The 22,259-nt window shown below is 42.9% G+C and overlaps 1 protein-coding gene across 11 annotated transcripts in view; it reads left to right on the forward strand.

Annotated features, from left to right (window-relative positions):
* Positions 1 to 1,247: 1,247 nt before the first annotated feature.
* The window catches only part of EPB41L1 (erythrocyte membrane protein band 4.1 like 1), a 258,463-nt gene continuing 237,451 nt past the window's right edge, over positions 1,248 to 22,259 (forward strand). For 4 of the 11 annotated variants that reach the window (XM_068264533.1, XM_068264531.1, XM_068264532.1 and 1 more), the window contains exon 1: positions 12,053 to 12,425. The gene's annotated coding sequence lies outside the window, so the exon portion shown is untranslated. Of the gene's footprint in view, positions 1,343 to 11,423; positions 11,516 to 12,051; positions 12,426 to 22,259 lie in introns of those variants that run through there. The other 7 variants (XM_068264534.1, XM_068264535.1, XM_068264529.1 and 4 more) reach the window with 6 other exon arrangements.

Genomic DNA, 22,259 nt, shown 5'->3' on the forward strand with positions numbered 1-22,259 from the left:
ATTATTTCCAGATTTTAGGGTCTAAAACCGGTGCAATTTCTTAGCATGCATTTAAATGCTAAAATCAGAAAAAAATCAAGCCGCAGAGAAATCTGCAACAGCCCAGTATTTACTCACATCCCTGGGATCCAGCTCTGAAAATCTCCCTCCGTCCTCCAGGTGGTGCTGCAACCCTATAGTGAGATCGCCGTCTGTTGTCATGACGACAGACGGCAATCTCAACAGGGGGGTTCAGAGCCTTCGAAGACAGGAAGGAGAATGGCTGCCGGTGTCTGGATCCCAGGAGAGGTGAGTTAAAACGCCTGCTGCGCAATGCACTCTGCCAGAGCTGGGGCAAGGTCCTCCAGCACCCAAGGCTGAAACACCAAAGTGCGCCCCTCCATCCCTCCCACCCCAGCCATACCACACTGATTGCTATTAGACTAAGAGGCGCCCCAGGGCCCCCCAATACCTTAATCTCTAGTTATCTGGCTTGCAGACACTGCCATGTATCTCCTTTTCTTATTTCTCTCTGCTTCAAACACAATAGGGGAATGATAGTTGAGTGAGTTGTGCGTCCCTTCCTACACTGTGACCTGAGGCTGGAACCTATCTTGCCTCTGCTCTGCACTCTGCATAGAGCTCCCAGTGGTGGCTACCACGAGTCAGGTTCGGGGTTACCGCTCCTGGCTGCTTTTTTCCACCCCGAGCATGTCTTAGGGATACCACAAGGGAGGTTAAGCCGATTGGATTTTTTTTTTTTTTTTTATAATCAGTTGTAATGGATAGAAAGTACAGATTGGTTATTTGATGGTGAAATAATTGATGTATTACAGCATTTTATTTGCGACATTAATGAGCACCTTAAAAGATATTTCCTGTTTAAATGTTCATCTGTTAGTAGCTTTTACAAGGAAGAAAACTGCTAACCAACTAAACACAGATTTTGGTCCAGAAGGTCAGTTTTTAAAAATGTATTTATTCTAATGCCCATGCTGATCAAATTAAATTTATTTTTATGCTTCAGGTCCACAGAATCAGAGACATTGGCATGATCAGCTGCACACTGGAGTAAAACGTGTCTAGGTGGCTCGCTGGAAGCCCTTGCTTCCTTTTATGGAGCAGACCGAAGCAGCTGGAACAGAACTGAGTCTGTAGTTCCCAAAACTGTCAGCAGGTGGCGAGTGCGCCTAAAGACTTGAGGTAATAGCTGTGGGTGGGGCGCAGGAAGTGCAGAGGAGAGGAAGTTGTTAGAGCAGGCCCCAGAGATACTACAGTCTGGGATGATGGACCAATCAGAGGAGAGTAGATAGACCGGAAGTCGGGGCTGGGACATACAGAGGAACCGCTGCAGCTGGACTTGGTATTGCAGAGCTGAGCTGTGATAGGTGTATTGTATGCACAAAGTTTACTGACTTGGGCTTTCCTGATGCCCAGATAATTTCAGGTGTATCACAAGGCTCCTGTACTTTGGCAGTATCCTAAGTTTCATCACACTTCATGAAGTGACAAGTTTGACTTCAACAAAGAGAATCGTAAGCCTTTCATGCATGACAATACAGGAAGGAGAACCTCAAAAATGGTGCAAATATCATCACAAATTTTTGAGAGTAGTTCAGCCTCCTTTGTGGTTGGCTGCCATCCACAGCATTGCAAGAGCATAGAAAAAGTCTGAGTCCTGGCAGGAGTTTTGATCCTAATGCAGCACTTTTCAAGAATGCTGGAAAAACTTTGTGGCCAGTCCCGAGTTATTACTATTCTTAGTAGTGTGTGGTAACCTGAACCTTAACAGGATGTTACAATTCTCACTGCCCATTCTCTTGAGAAGTTGTAGTGTAGCGATTAAAGGGTGTCTGCAGTCACAGAAGAGGGATATTATTGCTCTCCATGTGGCCTGGGTACAATTTAATAATCTATTTGTATTACCATTTTTTTATTCTGAAGTACACATTTCCAGTAATGTAGACAACTATGGGCCCTGGTGCAAATACTGGAGTAATGTACTGCTCCTACATAGCCACCACTGCAAGCACTGCCCCTTCAGTATAGCCACATACCCTCCCTGGTACTGCTTCCCTCACTAGTTGTGTTACCTCCTTCAGTACTGTGGAACCCTTCTTACGCTGCCACTACTCCCAGTATCGATAAAGCAGTTCATTGGTGGAGGTAAATAGTCACAGGAGTCAGAGCGTTGCGTTTGAACTGCAGGACAGGAGACACGTCTGAACCAAGTCTGAGCAAGCTGGCAGGAAACTGTATTGAATGCACAAATAGTAGTAATCATAACCACTCCAAGTTAATGTATGAATGTCCTCTCTTCTCCTGCATGACCCTGCTTCCATAGCTTCTGATTAGAAAAAGTTAACGAGTGTTATGCCTTGTCTGAGCAAGTGTATTTTACTCATTATCACTTGTGAGTCTGATAAATCCTCAGTTAGTATGTGTAACTTATGGTTGGGACTTTGTAAGGCCCTGTTCAGACTTTGTGCATTTCTAGCCGTTTTTCCAGAACGCGTATGGGCAGACTTTGCACATAGAAAAGGCTACTAATGTTTTCTAATGTCCTCGTTCACATGTATGCGTATGAGACGCATACGTTTCTCATCCGCATTGCTGCATGCAGTTCTGTGCGTCACGCACAGAAACGGACACAATGAAAGTCTACTGCCGCGTATCAAAAACGCGTACTATTGTGTTTTAGCGTACGTTTCGCTCTGCGTTTCCCATTGTTTCCTGTGTGACGCACTTCCTTTCAACCAGGGCTGTGGAGTCGGTCCAAAAATCCACCGACTCCGACTCCTCAGTTTAGGATTACTCCGACTCCTCGACTCCGACTCCTCTAATTTGCATATTACAATTTTGTTGTTTAAAAGTATGTAACATGAAATTCGTCTCTTAACTGCCAACGCTTAGGAATTTTACAAGACAACTGAAGTGAGAAGGATATGTAGACTACTATATTTATTCCCTTTAGACTAAAACTAGTCCTTGGTAAGAGTACTTGTAAAAGGTACAAACCGGAACAAAGAACATCTATCAGGCCCTAGGCAATGTAAGTGTGGGTACATGTAAGAATGATGTGCACGTACTCTGCAGTGGAATGAGGAGATTCTTCCTCTATTACACATTCTTCATGCACAATCTGAACAAGGTTTATGGGTGACAAACAACACCTCTGTGTTCAATGTGCACAGCATTCTCAGTGGATTCCCTGCAGCTCTGTGGGGAGTGCATATGTAGAGTATAGTACTACTGTGTAACAAAGTAAACCTGAGACAGATGAAATTAAAGTTTTATACAGACCTGGGGCTTCCTCCAGCCGCCTTCAGGATAATCAGTCCCTCGTTGTCCTCCTCCACCACCAGGATCTTCTGCTATGAGTCCAGGTACTTGAGCCAGTCGGGCGTAGTGCTCATGCACACACTCCGCCGCCAGGAGCATACTACACCTGTGCAGCACTATTGCGCAGGTGCAGAATGTTCCTGGCTGTGGGAGCGGCATGCGGCCGGACAGCACTGACTGGCTGAATTAGCAGGACTCATAGCAGAGGATCCGGGTGGTGGAGGACAGCGAGGGACTGAAGGGGGCTGGAGGAAGCCCCAGGTATGTATAAAAACTTTTCTTTTCATCCGTCTCAGGTACCCTTTAATTTGTAGTCACCAAACCAAAATTTTAACAACATATCAAATTTGATTTCATCAGCAAAGGGAGTGCATACATTTGCATAAATCAGCATCAATGCAGAATTATTTCCCTCTCGTTGACCATCTCTATTAGTGACACAGCTACACATCAGGCTTTATTCTTACAGCATAGATGTTCTTTAGTATATATGAGATTCCTGTGTACACATCATATATACAGTCACAATCAGATATGTATATCTGACCTTAAAAATACGGGGACTGCTTTATTGAAGCAGCACAAGTAACTAATTTTGATTGGTTTATTTCATTTTTGTGGACTAAGCACAGCTATTACTGTATATATACATTATTTTTAATGACTATTATCTGAGAAATAGAACATTTTATCATATTTTCTATTTTAATTACAGTTACAAATTCATTAGGAGTCGGAGTCGGTGCATTTTTTCCCGACTCCGACTCTAGGCACCCAAAATTGCCCGACTCCACGACTCCACGACTCCGACTCCACAGCCCTGCTTTCAACATGCAAAAACGCAATAGAAAATGCAAGAAAAACGCATATAAATGCATGTGTTTTTCAACTTGCGGTTTCTTTTTTTTCCTATGTGTTCTGCAAACGCTTACAGTATGAACAGGGCCTAAACAGGCAAACAATTGTAGGGGTGAGCAAATTACGGTCCACTGCAAAGGATTCCATACACCAGAGCCACATCATCCACAAGGCAACAGGTGCCTAGGGCCTCAAGAGACACCAGAGGCCTGGTTGATGCTAGCCCCCACTAACTGTTACCGAAAATGCAGGTGGCTATTTAGGGTGTGAAAAAGTTGTTTTCTAGTATAGGGCACCATTTCACATTAATCCATTTTTGCCTAACATGCCCATTTATACATTTAAATGAACTTTACTTTGATGATGTAATGGTGATCATAATCTACAGAAATTATATTTAGATCTGTTTTTAATCTCATATTTGCTCAAATTACATTATGTAGGAGAGGGATAAGCAAGACTGGGAAACTTTCATAAATGTTAACCAAGCTTTTTACATTTTTAGCATGAAATCTATTCAAAATCCTTTGAACCACAGCATTGCACTGTTGGATGCATTGCAATGCTATGAGCTGCCATGCTATCCTGCCCTGCACCCCATCAACAGGGGTCCAGTTGATTATTTCAGTTTAATTTACAATCAATCTGACATGTTAGTACATAGATTTCTGGCAGATTTGATCAATGTGATGGAATATTCTGGGGATTGCAGCAAGAAAGCCGATAAATGTTTGGCTACTTTAACTGTCTGGCTGTCTCACTGCACACTCCTCATTCTGTTCCTTTAAGCCCAATCTACACGATACAATTCTTAGTGTGATTCAATTACGATTCTATTTACGATCCGATTAAATCCGACATGTCCGATCAGGATTCAATTTAATTTGTCATTGCAAAACAATGGCAATGTGAATCGAATCGAATCCCGATCGGACATGTCGGATTTAATCAGATCGTAAATAGAATCGTAATCGAATCGCACAAAGAATCATATCGTGTAGATGGGGCTTTAGATTTACAGATGTCCCTTAGCTGCCTTTTGGAACCAGGTATGTGTTTATCTCCCTGTATATACACATGCTAGGATTGCAGCATACAAAGTGTTGCTCTTCCACATTTTTGAGATTGTTTATTTGAGAAATGCTAGGAAGCCAATGCCATGCCCAGCTGACACACAGGCTTTGCAGTGACACAAGACTGCTGATATAGTCACAAGGCAGGAAATGAATACACTGGCTACAGAGCTGTCCATGTTTGTGGAAGGAAGTGTGTGATTCATTGAGGGACAGTTGTGTGTATATATACAGATCAGTGGAGATACAGGACACACTGTCTCCTAGAATATCAAATATCAGAACTCATTCTGTATAATTTTCAAGGTCTTGTCACACTACAATATCAATAACTTTCAGCAATCCCGATTACATTCTGGGATACTAGTTTTCAATCAAATTATTTTTGTTTTATTTTTACATTTAGTGGGGATTAGCATCAAGCAGGCCCCTGGTCTCTCTCTAGGCCCTAGGCACCTGGCTCAGTTTCCTTGTGGATGATCTGGCTTTGGACTATATATATATATATATATATATATATATATATATATATATATATATATATATATCTATATATATATCTATCTATATATATATATATCTATATATATCTATATATATATATATATCTATATATATATATCTATATATATATATCTATATCTATCTATCTATATATATATATATATATATATATATATATATCTGTCTCTCTGTCTATCTATCTCTTTATCTATTTATATATCTATGTACACATGTACAAGTGAGGTAATGTTGTCTGCAGGGATTCAATTCCTTGGGCAACAGTTGGGTGCAGAGTGCTGTACAGATGTGTCGCTAGCGCCTGTTGCTATGGAGGGGTGAGGAGGCTGATGCATGAAGCAAGACAGAATGGCTTGATGAGAACAATGTGCTTGGGGGTCAGTTGGGAGTCCTTGTCACTCAAGATCTAGTGTCCCGAATCTTTTGGCTATGAAGTTAGTAGAAACAACACCTGGTCTCCCAGAATGCTCTGGGAGGAGAGTTCATAGTTAAACAGCCTAGGCTAAACATCACTGGGAGGGTGGGGTTACATGCCAGTATACAGCTCAGCTATATATACATATATAAGTGTTTCTGATGCTGTAACCAGAAAAAAATAACCTAAAAGTGCTTATCCTGAATAATTTACTGCATTATTATTATCGATTTATAAAAGCACCAACATATTCCGTTGCACTGTGCAAAGTAAACAAACAAACATGGGGTACAAAATAGTACAGACAATGGTATACGCCAATATACAAAATACTGAGTTGATACGAAATAGAGAGTTGGTACAAAATACAGAATTGGTAATTACAGCGACAAAAGTATCATGAATAAAATGTGTAACAAATTCCAAGCCACAAAAGGGTGAGAGAACCCTGCCCTTGCAAACTTACAATCCAAAGGATGCATTCTACTATATGTCGCTACAGTGCCTCTTTAATGGCCTCTCTAATGAATTTCATCTAGTGTATGTACCTAGATTTACCTCTGTGAGCCTGGTGCACACCAAAAACCGCTAGCAGATCCGCAAAATGCTAGCAGATTTTGAAACGCTTTTTCTTCTTTTTCTGTAGCGTTTCAGCTAGCGTTTTGCGGTTTTGTGTAGCGGTTTTGGTGTAGTAGATTCCCTGTATTGTTACAGTAAAGCTGTTACTGAACAGCTACTGTAACAAAAAACGCCTGGCAAACCGCTCTGAAGTGCCGTTTTTCAGAGTGGTTTGCGTTTTTCCTATACTTAACATTGAGGCAGAAACGCATCCACAATCCAAAAAATGCCTCACCCAGGCATTTTTCGTTTCTGCAAAATGCCTCCCGCTCTGGTGTGCACCACCCCATTGAGATACATTGACCAAGCAGATCCGCAGCCGCAAGCGGATCTGAAAACGCCCAAAAAGCCGCTCGGTGTGCACCAGCCCTGAGAGTTACCATATATGTCTTGTCTAAACAGTTCCTTTTTACTCCTCATGATGGTGCAGGGAAAGCATTGCAGTCTGCTGACCTATGACGGCAGATTAAAGTGTACCTGAAGGGAAAAGAGTTCCCTAAATGGTAAGTGGAGCAAAGTGTCTGGCTAATCCTGCTCCTCCTCCAGCAATGGGACCCCTTGAAACTCGTCAACAAGTGCTTTTTGACAGAGCTCGGCCCCACGGTGCAGACAGCTCATCCCTGCGCAGTAGCACGGAGCCGATTGGGCTTGGCTTTTCCCGCTAAGCCTGAGCAGTGGCTCCTTGCAGAGGCGTATGTAAAGTGGGTCATGCCAGCATTTGCTATACCACAAGGCCAGCGATCCGACCTGATAACCAGAGCACTGTTCTCCTTACTTACCTTGCCATGGGAAAGCAGACCGCACCAAAGCCCCTGGACCGTAGGGGCCCTCTTTCAATAACTTCATTAGCTCTTTATTAGTTGTAAGCTGGTAATGATCATCTGTGTATGTGCTTTGATTGGTTGTAATCATTAGACTGTTCTCCGCCTCTGCTTATACCTCTCTGACACTGCAGTTGTCCTTGGCAGGTTTTGGTGCTCCATATCAATTGTTATGTATAGAGCGCTTGAGGGGGCCTAGTGTTAAACTTGCACTGGGGCCCAGAGTTCCTAAGCGGCACTACTGCTGTGTGACGTCACTACCACGCCGCTCCCCCGCATAGGAACATAACACATTACTAGCCTACAGTCCCAACCCCTGCCTGGATCAGGAAGTGTATATATATATATATATGTATATATATATATATATATATATATATATATATATATATATATATATATATATACATATATATATATATATATATATATATATATATATATGATCTTTTAGACATGGAAGATTAGGGAAACAATAGTGGAATGTAAGTGTGCTTATAACAACAAATTAAATTAGCACCACATTTCCCAATTAATAATTGTAACAATGCATTACTGTTCATGTGAGGAGATGAGAGAACCACCCAACTTCCTCTTGTTTATGAACATCCCTCCACCATAGCAGTGTGTATGCTGTATACAGTCATAGCTCCCCTTTTCAGTGGGACAGTCCCTCTTTGGGATCCCAATCCCTCCTTCTTCCTTATTTGTCCCTCTATGTAAATATATGTATTTTTCTACTGAAAAATGTGTTTAACTGACTCTACACTTTATTCCCACCGTTTAAATTGATGTATTTCTTATTTTAAAATTATTAAATGAAGGGAAATTAATGATGACAGAAAGGGCCAGTGTGGTTTTTGCTTCGGAATTCTTTGTGATATTTAGGATGATGGGTGTGGCGGGGCCGTGGTTGGAGGTGTGGCAGGGGCATGTCTTACAGTGTCCCTCTTTCTTATCTCAAAATTGTTGGGAGGTATGTACATTGTACACCAGCTGTATTATCCCTGCATCCCTTTATAAAAGATTCACTCGCATGATTTAAAGGTTATGTCAGATCCTACTTCTGTGGTCCCTTCCTGTTTCTGTGAATAGCCTTCCTGCTTCCTGGGCACAGACAGGAACAGAAAGTGATACCACAACTACATTGATCAGACCTGACTAACAGCCATAGAAACTGTTACAGGGAGGGCTATTACAAACAAGCCAATATTGACTTCCAAAATGATGAATGATGGGATCAATATGATTTGTGAAGTTAATTCTGAACAACCAATTATTGTCTGAGGCTTTGAAATTGAACATACTGGTTACTATCAGCCAGCCCTGCACATATCACACTCCATGTATATATGCAGCTGACTGACCGACCCATGGGAACTTGCCAGAAAAATTCCATGTACACGATGCTGGAAGATTGGCTGCAGATCTTTTGCATGTATAAGGGCCTAAGTATCCAGTAATATCTATAGGGGCTCAGTAGAGTTGCTGTTTGGAAAAGCAATATCGTAGGTAAGTAGGTATGACTACATTCGTGTATGCGATGTACAGGAGGATCCCCAGTAGTGTGCAGGGGAAGGAAGACAGCAACGTGCATCACTGAAAGAGGAACTTTCTTGATTGCCACACAAAAGTGACACATGCAGTTTTCATTTTCATTTCTACATATGGGGAAGCATTGATTGCCACCAGTGCAGAAAAAGTCAGGTGCTGCTGTAAAACTCAAGGACAACGTGATAGTCACAATACTTGAATTAACAGATTAAATCAGAACTAGTTGATCACCTAATCAGATGACGTGATTTCGGTGGCCAATTGAACCAAGATACACATCTCTCTACTATTGAATCTGATTGGAGAGAGATCTGTTAGCTGTCATAAACCACAGGCCGATTCCCAATCAATTTCAGCATTAAATCTTTCTGGAATCAGCCTCATGACGCTGCCCCTTTGCCTTACTGCCCCCAGCCACATCCCTCAAATGTTAGATAGACCCCCGGTACCCATGCATAATACTGTCTGCTGTCCCCTGAGTGTCCGCACTCTTATTCCTCATTGGCAGCCCACATGGTTGCCAGTGTATTGCACATGGGGCATGTATATGATATCACGCCCCACGTGCAATACACCTGCAACCACGTGGGGGCCCAATGAGGAAGAAGAGTGTGGACACAGCAGTGGATGGCGCTACACAGGTAAAATATTAATGCACAGGCACTGGGGGGGGGGGGGGGGGGGGGGTCTAGCTAACATTTGGGGGGATGGGAGGGGGTTACCGTCGCATCTGCCATTCGCAGTTATCGCACGCCGACACCGCTGGTACCTGATTGAGCACGTTTGCCCAAGATTTTGCAGCATGTTTAAACAATACATGTGAATTGTCCATGGGGCATGCTCTTGGCAGTACCGATTTTCATCCGACTCAATAATTATCGAATCGGATGGTCGATCGGCTACCAAGTCGAGAGATATATGGCCACCCTTGTTCTATAAAGAAAAAAGTGTTATTTTGCAATAACACTTTCCTATTTATCCCACACAATACTACACTTAACGACGTCCGATATCAAGGTTTTTAACCCGATCTGTCATTACTCGTTTGTTATGGGCAACAGCAGTCGCGCTTGTGTATAAAGCTTTAGTAAGGGGACAGATATGAATCTTTATTATTATTATTATTTAGTATTTATATAGCGCCAAGATCTTAAGCAACGCTGTACAGAGTATATTGTCACCTAAATGTCCCTCAAAGGGGCTCACAATCTAATCTCTACCATAGTCATATGTCTATGTATGGATTGTGTAGTGTATGTATTGTGGTCTTGGGCCAATTTAGGGGGAAGCCAATTAACCTATCTGTATGTTTTTGGGATGTGGGAGGAAACCGGCGTGCCCTGGGAAACCCACACAGACACGGGGAGAACATACAAACTACTTGGCTGGAATTCGAACCAGGAAGGCGAGAGCGCTAACCACTACGCCACCATGCTTTGAATTATCTCATTTAAAGGGAACATGAGGTGAGAGGGATATGGAGGCTGACATCTTTATTTTATTTTAAGTTATGCACATTATCTACCTGTCCTGATGATCCTCTGCCTCTAATACTTTAAGCCATAGACCCTTAACAAGCATGCAGATCAGATGTCTATAACAAATCTGACAAGATTAGCTGCATGCTTGTGGTGTGTGATTTAGACCCTACTGAGCAGAAAAATCAGCAGGATGGCCAGGCAACTGGCATCGTTTAAAAGGAAATAAATATGGCAGCTTCCATAAGCCTCACATTTTGGGTTTCTTTTAAAGCTCCCTACAGACAGATTAAGCTAAGTACTGTACACATGAGATAATTGTTGGCCATCACGGATCGAGAAACAACCCCTTGGGCGAAAATTCTGAGTCCAATGCTGTACTGACACATTGCTAGACTTCAGGCTAACAATGTGTTCTGTTGCTATGGAGGGGGGCTGAGGGATGACGTTAGGCAAATGACTCCTGATCCCAGATTCCTGCGAGTGGGGGAGCAGAAATAACATTACGATCAGTGAGAGTCGGGTGTCTTTAAGGATCTGTCAAGAGTGATCCTTAACGATGTCTGTGCAGGATCAATCGGTGGCGCTGTTCACACTGAAACAGTAATTATTGGGCGAAATGATTGCATGTGTAAGTGACTTTATGGTGCATACTCAAATCCAATTTTGATTGGCCGATTACTGGCCAATGTTACCACCTCCATTTGTGTGTGTGCCCTTTCCTATATATGATTGCACTAAAAGAGTCTGTTTCCTGTCTCAGAAAGCTGGGAGGTATGACGTCCACAGCAGCAAATGAAGCAGACGGGACCATCACATTGCAGAAGAGAAGGAATGAAAACCTTCATTGGAGAGGTGAGCATTTTATTTTTCCCTCTGCATCTTTTATTATTTTAGTTAGAGATCTGCTTTAAGAACGAATACTCTTGCACAAGCCATGGCTAGACTGGTCCTCTTTAATTTAGGCAAGCAAAGTATCTACAGCCCAGAGGTCAGCAATCACCATTCACCTTTATAAAAGTCCTCCTATGTCTCTCCTCCTGTGAGAACAAATATACAAGCAGGAGAGAGGCAGTAAACAGCACAAGGGCACGCTGCACATGCAGGATCCTTGCAGCATTGCTGCACAGTGTGACGTTGGGCTGAGGATGCCAGCAGTTCAGCTGCAGAGCCCATTAGCTTGATTGCAGTCATTGTGAGTCCCTGCAATCCAGATGGGGCTTTTAACCCTTGGCAGCCTGCTGGTGTTAGGCAGCTGGATGCATCAGCAGGGGACAGGCAGGCTAGCCCTGAACTCTGTCATTCACACTGATCCCATGCTCACACTAGGTGGGGCATCCTCTGTATCTATTGCACTGTAGTACAGCATTAAAAAAATCTTTTTTTTTCTTCCTGTCTCGGGAGGTTGGATCTCTCTCCTGTGCCCAGCCTCCCTTCTCCCTCCCTCTCCCTCTCACCCTCCCTCTCTCCTTTCTCTTTCTCTCTCTCTCTCTCTCTCTGCTCCAGCCTCCTTGTTTTCCTGCACAGCCCAACCTTCTTCTGCAAGCGTTACCTTTGCAGTGTCTCCCTGTGCTGCAATACAGCTTCATCTATATTCAGTTTTCACTGGGAAGGTCTCGGGGAGCCTAGGAAGCATTGGCTAAAATCCCTGCGCTGCCCCCAGTTGCCACTCTGCAATGCTGTGCTTGGCGAAGATGCATTAGAAGATCTCTATGGCTCCTTGAAGGGTCTCCCACCCGTAGCCCTTTTTCTCTCCTGCTGACAGGTAAGTGCCTGTTTAATCTGTCAAAGGGGCGAACGGTTCATTTAGCATTCTCATAAACGGGATGGTGGCTAATTTATCAGCCTTTTCCTTAACCCTTCGCCGCCCAGGCCTCTGGGGTGAGGGGAGAGCTGGGAAGCAAACGTCTGGTTCCATCAAACCCTTATAACACCCACCTCCTCTCCATCACCCTGGATTCTACACATTGCAAGCTGTCAGATAATCCAGCACACATCTGCCTGAGCTTGCAGTGTCTAGATACACACACACTCACACACTACATATCTGTCATCCTACTCTGTACATGTCACCCGGCGTCATTAGGGTTCACACTATGGACTCCCAGCACCGGCATTTCATTCTGAATCAGTGGCTGGAATTTTATCATGTCTCCACGCTACAGTGTTTTGCCTGGCCACAATGTACAGTGATCGTCTAATATACACACCTATCAGTGTGCAAATAATTGCAGGCACACACATACACACCCTCCTGATTATCCAGGCACAATAGGTGGATGCTGAGTGACTGCCACCACCAGCAATTCTTATTCAGTAACAAAAATGTACAAAGCTGCAATGAGATATCCCACACTTACCAGGGAAAACCCGGCACAGGGAGTTTCCTCCCCCTGCCCAGATAGCGCTTTTATTTCTTACCGAGAAGTTGCGATTTGTAATATGTTAGCAAATATCGCTACTTTTTGAATGAATGAGAATATTGTAGGTATGCTTCTAGCGTAGCTCTTAAATTTTTAGAATATATATATATATATATATATATATATATATATATATATATATACACATATATATATATATATATATGTGTATATATATATATATATATATATATATATATATATGTATATATATATATATATATATATATATATATATATATATATATATATATATATATATGTGTGTGTGTGTGTGTGTGTGGTGTGATACTTTTGTATCCGATTTTTACTGTTTTTTTTTTAATGCAACCACCCCCAAATTTTCCTTTTCGATGAACCATCTCCCCACAGATAGATGCAGCTTTGGGAGCCATGATCAATTTACACACCTTGTACAGTAATTAGATTACACACGCGTGTATGCCCAGCTACACGCCCAGATGGAGAACTGCACATGTCTGCCTGATGCACAGGAATCACCCAACATACCTGTACACAGGTACAAGCTCACTGTACAGTGACCGACACACACATATAATCTCCCAACCACTCCCAGTGCAATCTGACAAGAGATAGTCTTTGTACACACTGGGTGTGACACCAAACATGATTTTCTTGCATAACACAACCCACTGTCATTTTTCTAAATGTAATGTGCTGCTCTTACCAACAATTCATCTTCCTACCTTGCCTTCCCACCCCTGCATCATTAGCGTGACTCTTATATATACCATTTTAATCATCACAGTGCCTCCTATGCTTAGGGATCACCAATAATCCCAATGCCTGTCAGTTGCAACAGCGGAATCAATATTCACACTTTGTAAATGAATAATAACAATGATACCGGTATGATCCCTCCGTATTATAATGTCTTAAAGCAGAACAACCCTCTCCATCCATCATACTGGCAAAATTACTGTTGGTGATCAATAGACTGTATTTAGAATGATGATGTCATTGCTAATGTGGTTTCCTGACTGTAAAACTGTGTGCTGTCATTATGATACTATTATCCATTGTCTTGGGTTATTATGTAAGGTGCTGTAATATTGTGGCAGAGCAGGGTAATATGCCAGAGATACAACACGAGACCTCAGCCATAGTCTCTAGACCATGCCACCTGTATGGCATCTAGCGATCTGTCAGACTGGCATTTTTATACTTCACTACACAGTTTGTAAAAGGAAACAGAAAGTGGATTCATTTCCGTGTGTAATACTGGTAGTTCTTTCAATCCTTTAAAAAAAAATTAAAGGACAATGCCACTCAGAACTGGTGTCTTGGGTCTCTGTGGCTTCTAGAGAGTTAAAACACAAGCTTGCTGCTTGTAGCTCTTGGGGACGACAGTGGTGAGATATGCCAACCAGACTTCCTAGTTACCCACGACTGCCAAAGCCAGTTCATGATGTTGTGTTCCTTCTGCATAATGTGGAATAACCCAAGGAATTAATCCCCTCTGAGATACCTTCATGGCCTTGTGGGCGGGGCAGAGACTAAAGCCTGGTACACAAATCCAGTTTTGATTGGCTAATTTTACCACTTAGCAAGGCTGTTGAACGCCAGTCCCCAAGGGCCGAGGTCATCACACATGTTTGGCACAGCTCAAATTAATTGATTGGACTGAATCAGAAAAGGTGTGGTGCATCAAGCAGAACATGTTTCTCCATTTCTCAGTCCATCTCTTGTAGACTGGAGTTCATCACCTGTGATGTGGTATAAGAGCTTACTCATTCTGTTCATAGTATTCAAAATCTTTTGGCCATCATACTACATGGAAGTCATAAAATTAGCCAATCAATATTTGATATGTGTACGCACCCTGAAAATATTATGCAAATATTATAGGCTCACAGAGATATAATAGAAGTTGTTAAGTGCTTTATTCCATTGGTATTGTTGGTATCAAAAAACAAAATATAATTTTTATGTTGAGTTGGTGTTTAAAAGATTTTATGGACAACGCTGACACGATCCCTGCTTAGCTAAAAATGACAACCTGGAGTACATTTAAATCCAGAATTGAGTTTTTACAGATTTCTGTATTCCAATGTTGGCTGTAAGCCTACCCCCTTCCAAGCTCTGCAAGAATTAATGGAACTAATGGGACACTACATCACAGAGCCTGGATGAAGCATGGCCATAGTCACATGACCACAGCTTGAATTTTTAGTTTAAGGTACACCCAGCATATTAGGTTCTGGAGGTTGATCATAGCTATTTTTAGCGGAGTGTGTAGTTCAGCTTTATGAGTTTTTACTTTTATTGTGTTAAAAGCAATTCCCTCAGTGCGCCTCAATTATTTTTGCTAACATTATTTCAGCTTTCTTACCTTGATTTTATCTGTAGAGGCAGACAAGGTCATTCCACTGCAGGTTTTAAAATGCTTCCTGTTCTGTGCTGCTAATTACTAATGCAAGAAGAGGGGAGTTACTGTTCAGTTTGTGCTTTAGTGAGTTTATCAACGTTGGAAACAGTTGAAAAATTTGCTGTTTGTGAACAGTTTTAGATTTCATACCTGGCGGTAAATTGCAATAGAAATACATATTTATTTATAACAATATTAAATTACAAAATGATTAGTGTATATGTCAGTGGTATATTACAATAACAATGTTTAAAGGCTGCATGTAGCCACCTTAAAAAAGGAAAAAAAAGTTACATATTGGCCTAAGAAGAGGCAAGGCTTTGGATCTCTTTCAGCCTATGTGGTCTTCTCTGTGTCCCCTCGTTCCACCACAGTCCCCTGTTGCACCGATCCAACTTTAATGCCGAAGAAAGCTTGGAACAAACTCGGGTCTCCAAGTACTTCCAATGACAAGCAGCTCCATACTGTGCATGCACGATACCGACTGCTTTGGAAGTCTTCCGAGGAAACCTGTCTGTCAGAAGGGCTCACAATCTAGTCCTTACCATAGTATGTCTACTGTGTAGTGCAGGCTTTCTCAACCAAGGTTCCTTGAGCACTAGTACGTCCTGAGGAAGTCCCTGGGCGCAGTACGTCCTGAGGAAGTCCCTGGGCGGGGCGAAACGCGTCGACGTAGGCCTGCGTCACGCGCTGAGGTGTGCCTCTCTGCCCCCCTCTGCCCTCCCGCCGGATCGGAGCGCGGTGCCCGGAATTATGGCGTATGTTTCCAAGGACTGAACTCCCGCTTGGTCGATGAAATACAAGTTTGAGGCCCTGAGTTTGATACTCCCGCAAATATATATCGTGGATACTGCGGTTAGATGGGCAGGTGAAAAGTCGTCCATGCGGACACTGCATGTCGCATCAACAGAGGAGGTGGTAACTATGTGAAATAACGTATATGGCATCTACATCTGCAACGCTTATATGCATTACATGCATGGAAAATCCGATGTCCTGATATATGGCTTGGCTGAAATATTGAACTATCCTGTTTGCATAGGCCTATAAATTCACAGTACAGCTAATTGGCTAGGTGCACCAGCCTTAAACGGTCTGAAAAGACTTTTTGAAGAAACATAGTGATTTTTCGATGCTGAATGTGGAACTTTATTATTTTTTGCCATTTTTGAAAGTTGGATCTGCAGTGGGACACATTCTTTTCACATACGCCACTTATATGTTCAAGTGTCATGTTGATGATTTTTGTGGGTGACGACCCACGTTAGCTGGCAAATTGATGTGGAGGTCTGCATGTAGGGCATGGTGCTGTGATTTGCGGGGGGACATAGGGGGGCTTTGGGAGGGCACATTTTTATTGTGGTTGACCACTTTGGTATTGGGGCATGGGGTGATGCGGGCACGTTTGACATGCAATTAGCATATTAGATGCTTTAATCTTTTGGCATTGTAGGTGTCCGTGCCCGCCTCTCCCCATGTTGATGGTGTGATATGGTCAACCTTTTTTCTGGTCTGTGCACGGTCCTTTAGGACCTTCTGTTTGAGACACAGTGGGGCAACACCCCGTTTAATGTAAAATTGTGCATTATTATGGTGTGCTATATAAAACTTTTTACAGGCTTCATTATGTTTAATCAATGAATCAATGAAAAATCAATGAATCAATGAAAAATATCTTTTTGATACTAAATAAATGTCAGGTGGTTGAACAGCATATACTGGTAGTGTGTTTGTGACTATTTTTGAATTTTTGACCAGTGCGTGTACCCACCTGTTTAGCACACCCTATTAATTACACTCCTTTGAGTAGTAGGTTTTTGTCCTTGAGCACTTTGCTGGGGTTCCTTGGCATTTTCCCCCATCGTGGGGGAAGTATAGTAAAGCATATTATAATAAGTGGTACTGTAACAAGAAGCACTGAATTGGGGGCTCTGGAGACAGTATATTGAGAGGCACTGTAATAGGGGGTTGTGAAATAAACAGCCACGCATACTTTTAAAGACCATGCCTTCTGCAAAATAAATGCAGGGGTTCCTCGAGATCAAAAAATTGTTTGCAGGGCTTCCTTGAGATCCAAAAGTTATGTTATTTACAGGGTTCCTCCAGGGTAGAAAGGTTGAGAAAGGCTGGTGTAGTGTATGTATTGAAGTCTAGGGCCAATTTAGGGGGAAGCCAATTAACTTATATGTATGTTTTTGTAATGTGGTAGGAGTGCTGGAAGGGAACCCATGCAGACATGGGGATAACATGCGAACAAGTGCAGATAGTGCCCTAGCTGGGGTTCAAACCGGGACCCAGTGTTGCAATGCGAGCTAACTACTACGCCACTGTGCTGCCCAGATCTGTCTTAAATCCAAGATGGCCCCAAGCAGCCACCTCCGCCGAAAACAGTCTAGCATGTGTACAAGCCTTAATATTGGCAAATTATAACTTTTTTTCAACGTTTTGTGATCAGTTCTGGCAGCACTGCATTACAGCACATGCAACAATCTGTGGGCGGGCACAGTTAAGCAAACCCTATAGGCTACCAAAGGTCTTAGGAAACCTCTGACTGCATGGCTGCGGCCTGCCCCTAGCTCGACAGCCACCAACTAGGCAGTGGCTACTGAGCTAGGGGCATGCCAGGCTACACAGGTGGGTGTGGCCAGAACCTTGACTGCGAGTTTGAAAAAACAAAATCACCAGGGCCTGTTTTGAGATGGAGGCTGAGGGATCACCTGCCTAAAGGAAATACACCAGGACAGGTGAGTATTTAACCCCCGTGAGCCCCCAATCCTCCATCATTCAGCTAGAGCCTCTTATTACAGTGTATTTGACTTTAGGTACTCATTATGGCCTTACACTTATTGACTTCTCACATCTGAATGATTCCATCACTTGACTACAAACCAATGCAGCGGATGGCCCGATTGATCAAGCACCCACCTGATTTTTGGCCAAAATCAATCGAATAGATTTATTGGTTCAGATGGAAAATCTAGGCGGGTTGGCAACGGGTCGAGAGTGGCGGCAGATCGACGGCCCATAGCGTTGCACTAAATCAAACTGCAGTTCGATAGATTTTATTATGAAATCTATTAAAAATCTGCTCCTAGTGTGTAGCACACATCAGATAGATCCCTGTCAGATTTAATCTGACAGGCATCTGTCAGGAATCTGATGGTTGAATCTGGTAGCCATCTATAAGTAAATGGGCACCTTTAGAGTGACAGAGGTACATGCCTAGAATTGTCAAAGTAAATCTCTCTATCCAGCTTACAGGTGGGTGGGGTTAGACCGCACTGTCTTGTGTATGGGCCTAAGAAGAGAGCTCAGTCGCTGGTACAGGAAGCATAGTCCTTTATAGCTATTTACAGGGTAAGGTTTAGTTATACAGTGACGCTGATACTGTGAGATTACACAAACTTAATTACTGTGATAAAAAGGCAACACCTACACACTGCTGATATTACAAGTGAGCCTGTAGGTTAAGTAAAATATAATTGTGGTACTTAATTTATGTTTTAAACATTTACATTTTCCTGTAAGTGAAAAATATTGATGTAATAGCTTGCGAATGGCAACATACTGTCTAGTTAGCCGGCGTAAATAGAAGAGAGCTCCAGGAACCTTCATTAATTTGGGCATTCAGTAGGAATTCTATTTTTAATGTGTACCTTGTAAAACATGATTAACCTTCAAAACTTTATTAGTTGTTGAAGGGTCCATCATGCTCTGGGGCTGACTTATCACAATCTGGACAGGAGTTAAGTTGGAGCAGAAAGCCCAATCAAAATCCTTCTTTCATTCAACATTTATGGTAGATTGGTTGCTCTCAGCAACAGCACCACTTTGGCCCCAATTTTCCTTGTAGTTCCCTTGAAAAAACGTCGCTTTTAGGCTCAGGTGATGCAATCTCTTGCTGACTGTTTCCGGTGCACAAATTCGGAACTAGAATGACAGACTATTGAAATCTATAGGCAGCTTCCAAATTGCATGTGAAAAAGAACCCCCAAAACATGTCTGCAGCATTTTTGGCAGATCGCATCCCAATCCTCATTGCTGTGAATTGGTGCAGCGTGGTTCAGAGATGAATTGCAGCATGCAGATATGGCTAAACGGCGCCATATTTGGGCATTGCAGATTTTGGTTTCCTAACCATTGAGTGCCTTTTGGCTGCAATTTAAAGGACAACTGTAATGAGATTGATATGGAGGCTGCCATATTTATTTCCTTTTAAACAGTACCAGTTGCTTGGCTTACCTGTTGATCATCTGCCTATAATACTTTTAGCCATAGCCCCTGAACAAGCATGCAGCAGATCAGGAGTTTCTGACATTATTGTCAGATCTGACAAGATTAGCTGCATGCTTGTTTCTGGTGTGATTTAAACACTACTGCAGCCAAATAGATCAGCAGGGCTGCCAGGCAACTGGGATTGTTTAAAAAGAAATACATATGGCAGCCTCCATATTCTTCTCACTACAGTTGTCCTTTAATGCCAGGGTTGCTAACGCCTTATGTGTCAAGAAAGACCCGCCTTATGTCACGTCTGGGGGTGGCTACGCTGAGATGTGCTTTCATGGGACTGAGGCCTCTGCACTAGCCGTGCATCCCCACTGTCCTGGCGACAGTTCAGGGCCAATTTCTATACAGACGCATCGCTAGCCTGCATGCTATCAACACGTTCTGTGGCTATGGAGGAGTGCTGTGTACGGCATAGCAGCATGGAGTAAGTAGGAGAACAATGTGCTCGGCCTGCACTCGAGCAAGATGATCTGTCAGGCTGATCTCTCGCCAATGCATCGAAGGGTAATGGGGGCCACTGTACGCACACTGGATTGCAGAATATAAGCCCCTCCCACTAAGGGGCACCACCATTTGGTTAGTCCCTAAATTTTAATGACAAGCTGGGATAGTACTCTTGCTTTCTGATTGATTGGTCAAGTCACATGATGTCTTAAATATCATGTGACCTAAAGGAACCAAACAGTGGGCAGCAGAAAAACTTGCATAGCTCACCAGTGTGTTATGCTTCACAGTGAAGTAGTATTTCTCTACCACTTCATACAGAGGCCCTGCAATATTTACTGTGCTGAAAATGCTGTTTTTGCTAACCATTCAAATTAAATTATAAGCAAGGGAAAAAGTATTGAGAGGTTTCCTAACTGATCTAACTAGGCATATAGTTTTATTTGACACATCCTTCAGTTCTCCTTTAATGCATTAAATATTACATCTGATTTCCTGGGAAAGCCTACCAGTTACACAGATGTCAGAGGTTAGCACAGCATCTGCTTTGTGATGAGTTCTCCTATGCAGGTCTGCCTGCCTGCAGCGGAGGTCATGAGGCCTGAGCGCATCGAAAGCCATATTTAAATATCCCCTCCAGCACAAAGAAATCCATTGGTATTTTAACTTGATGTTGCGGATCTGACAGCGGAAGGCGTGAATCGCTGCTGAAGGCTCGGGGTGAGAGCTGAAGTTGAAGTGCTGAGCATCTGAGTGGGTGGAAAATAAGATAAGGGGGTGCAGTGATGATACAGACATATATTTAGGGGAAAAAAGCACCATCTGAAAGGACTCTTTGTAATCTGCTATCCGGGCTTGCAAGAGTTTTCCACTCTGCAAATAAACAAGCATTTACACAAGATAAACAGCTCATCCGCCTATTCTCTGCCTTGCCACAGGGGTCAGGAGTGTGTGGTTGGCAGTGGAACAGGTTACAGGGGCAGGGTCTACGGCAAGTTTACTCTGCGTGTTTGTACAGATATCATAGCAGGGATTTACCGCATGTGGTATTAAATGTAACGTCAAGCTAATGTGTACTACAAGCAGCATAAACTATTGTGCATAGTGAAAGGCCTGTGGTTTTCCTGTTTAAATCCCAGATAAAACTCAGACCAAACTAGACTAATTCTCAAAGCAACCGTGTTGATTATTATAAATTAGAACTATTAGATTGAGAACAGGACTTTCAAATTTGAAAACCCATTTTGGGACTGTGCTTGCTTGTAGCTGTTCACCTTTCCATACTAGAGTCTAACCTCAGGTCAAAAGATGGATACTTACCTAAGAATAAATAAGCCACTGGATCCTGTAGAGCAGGGGTAGGGAACCTATGGCTCGTGAGCCAGATGTGGCTCTTCTGATGGCTACATCTGGTTTACAGACAAATCAGTAGGCTTTGATTCACTAAGCTACACGGGCTCAAGCAGCGCAGCTTAGTATGGCAGCGCAAGTAAAAGTTTCAAAGGCACACTACTGCTGCAGCATGCACTACTAACTTACTACCCCAAAAACGATCGGCTGCTCCAATTGTCCCACTCTGGACCCTGTCAGGTCCAGTGACTTTGCAGGACGAGATCCCTACACTTTGATTGGGCCAATAGGCTGCCTGTCACTCGTCCTACAAAACTATTCAACCCCCACGTCAGCTAGCTAATTGTACAAGCTGTTAGTCTGTATTTCTCCTGTCTGGCTCTCTGGGAAATTGCTGATGTTGCTGAAACCCAAGAGAAGCTGAAGACGTGTCTAACACTGCCGCTACCCGGCGGATCAACTGTATACACATCACCACGGCAACAGGGACGTAAACCCTACTGTCCCAGTTAGAAACATACTGTATCGCTCTCACGGAATTACATTTTAAAATATGTGGTGTTTATGGCTCTCTCAGCCAAAAAGGTTCCTGACCTCTGCTGGAGAGGCTGTTGCTGCTCACGGACCCCCGAAAAAAATCCCAAAAAAGCTTGTTGGATTTCTGATCACAAGCATTGCAAGAGTTTGGCAGTACTGCTCCCGCGCG

Source organism: Hyperolius riggenbachi, chromosome 12 (genome assembly GCF_040937935.1).
Source record: "Hyperolius riggenbachi isolate aHypRig1 chromosome 12, aHypRig1.pri, whole genome shotgun sequence".
In the NCBI taxonomy this organism is placed as follows: Eukaryota; Metazoa; Chordata; class Amphibia; order Anura; family Hyperoliidae; genus Hyperolius; species Hyperolius riggenbachi.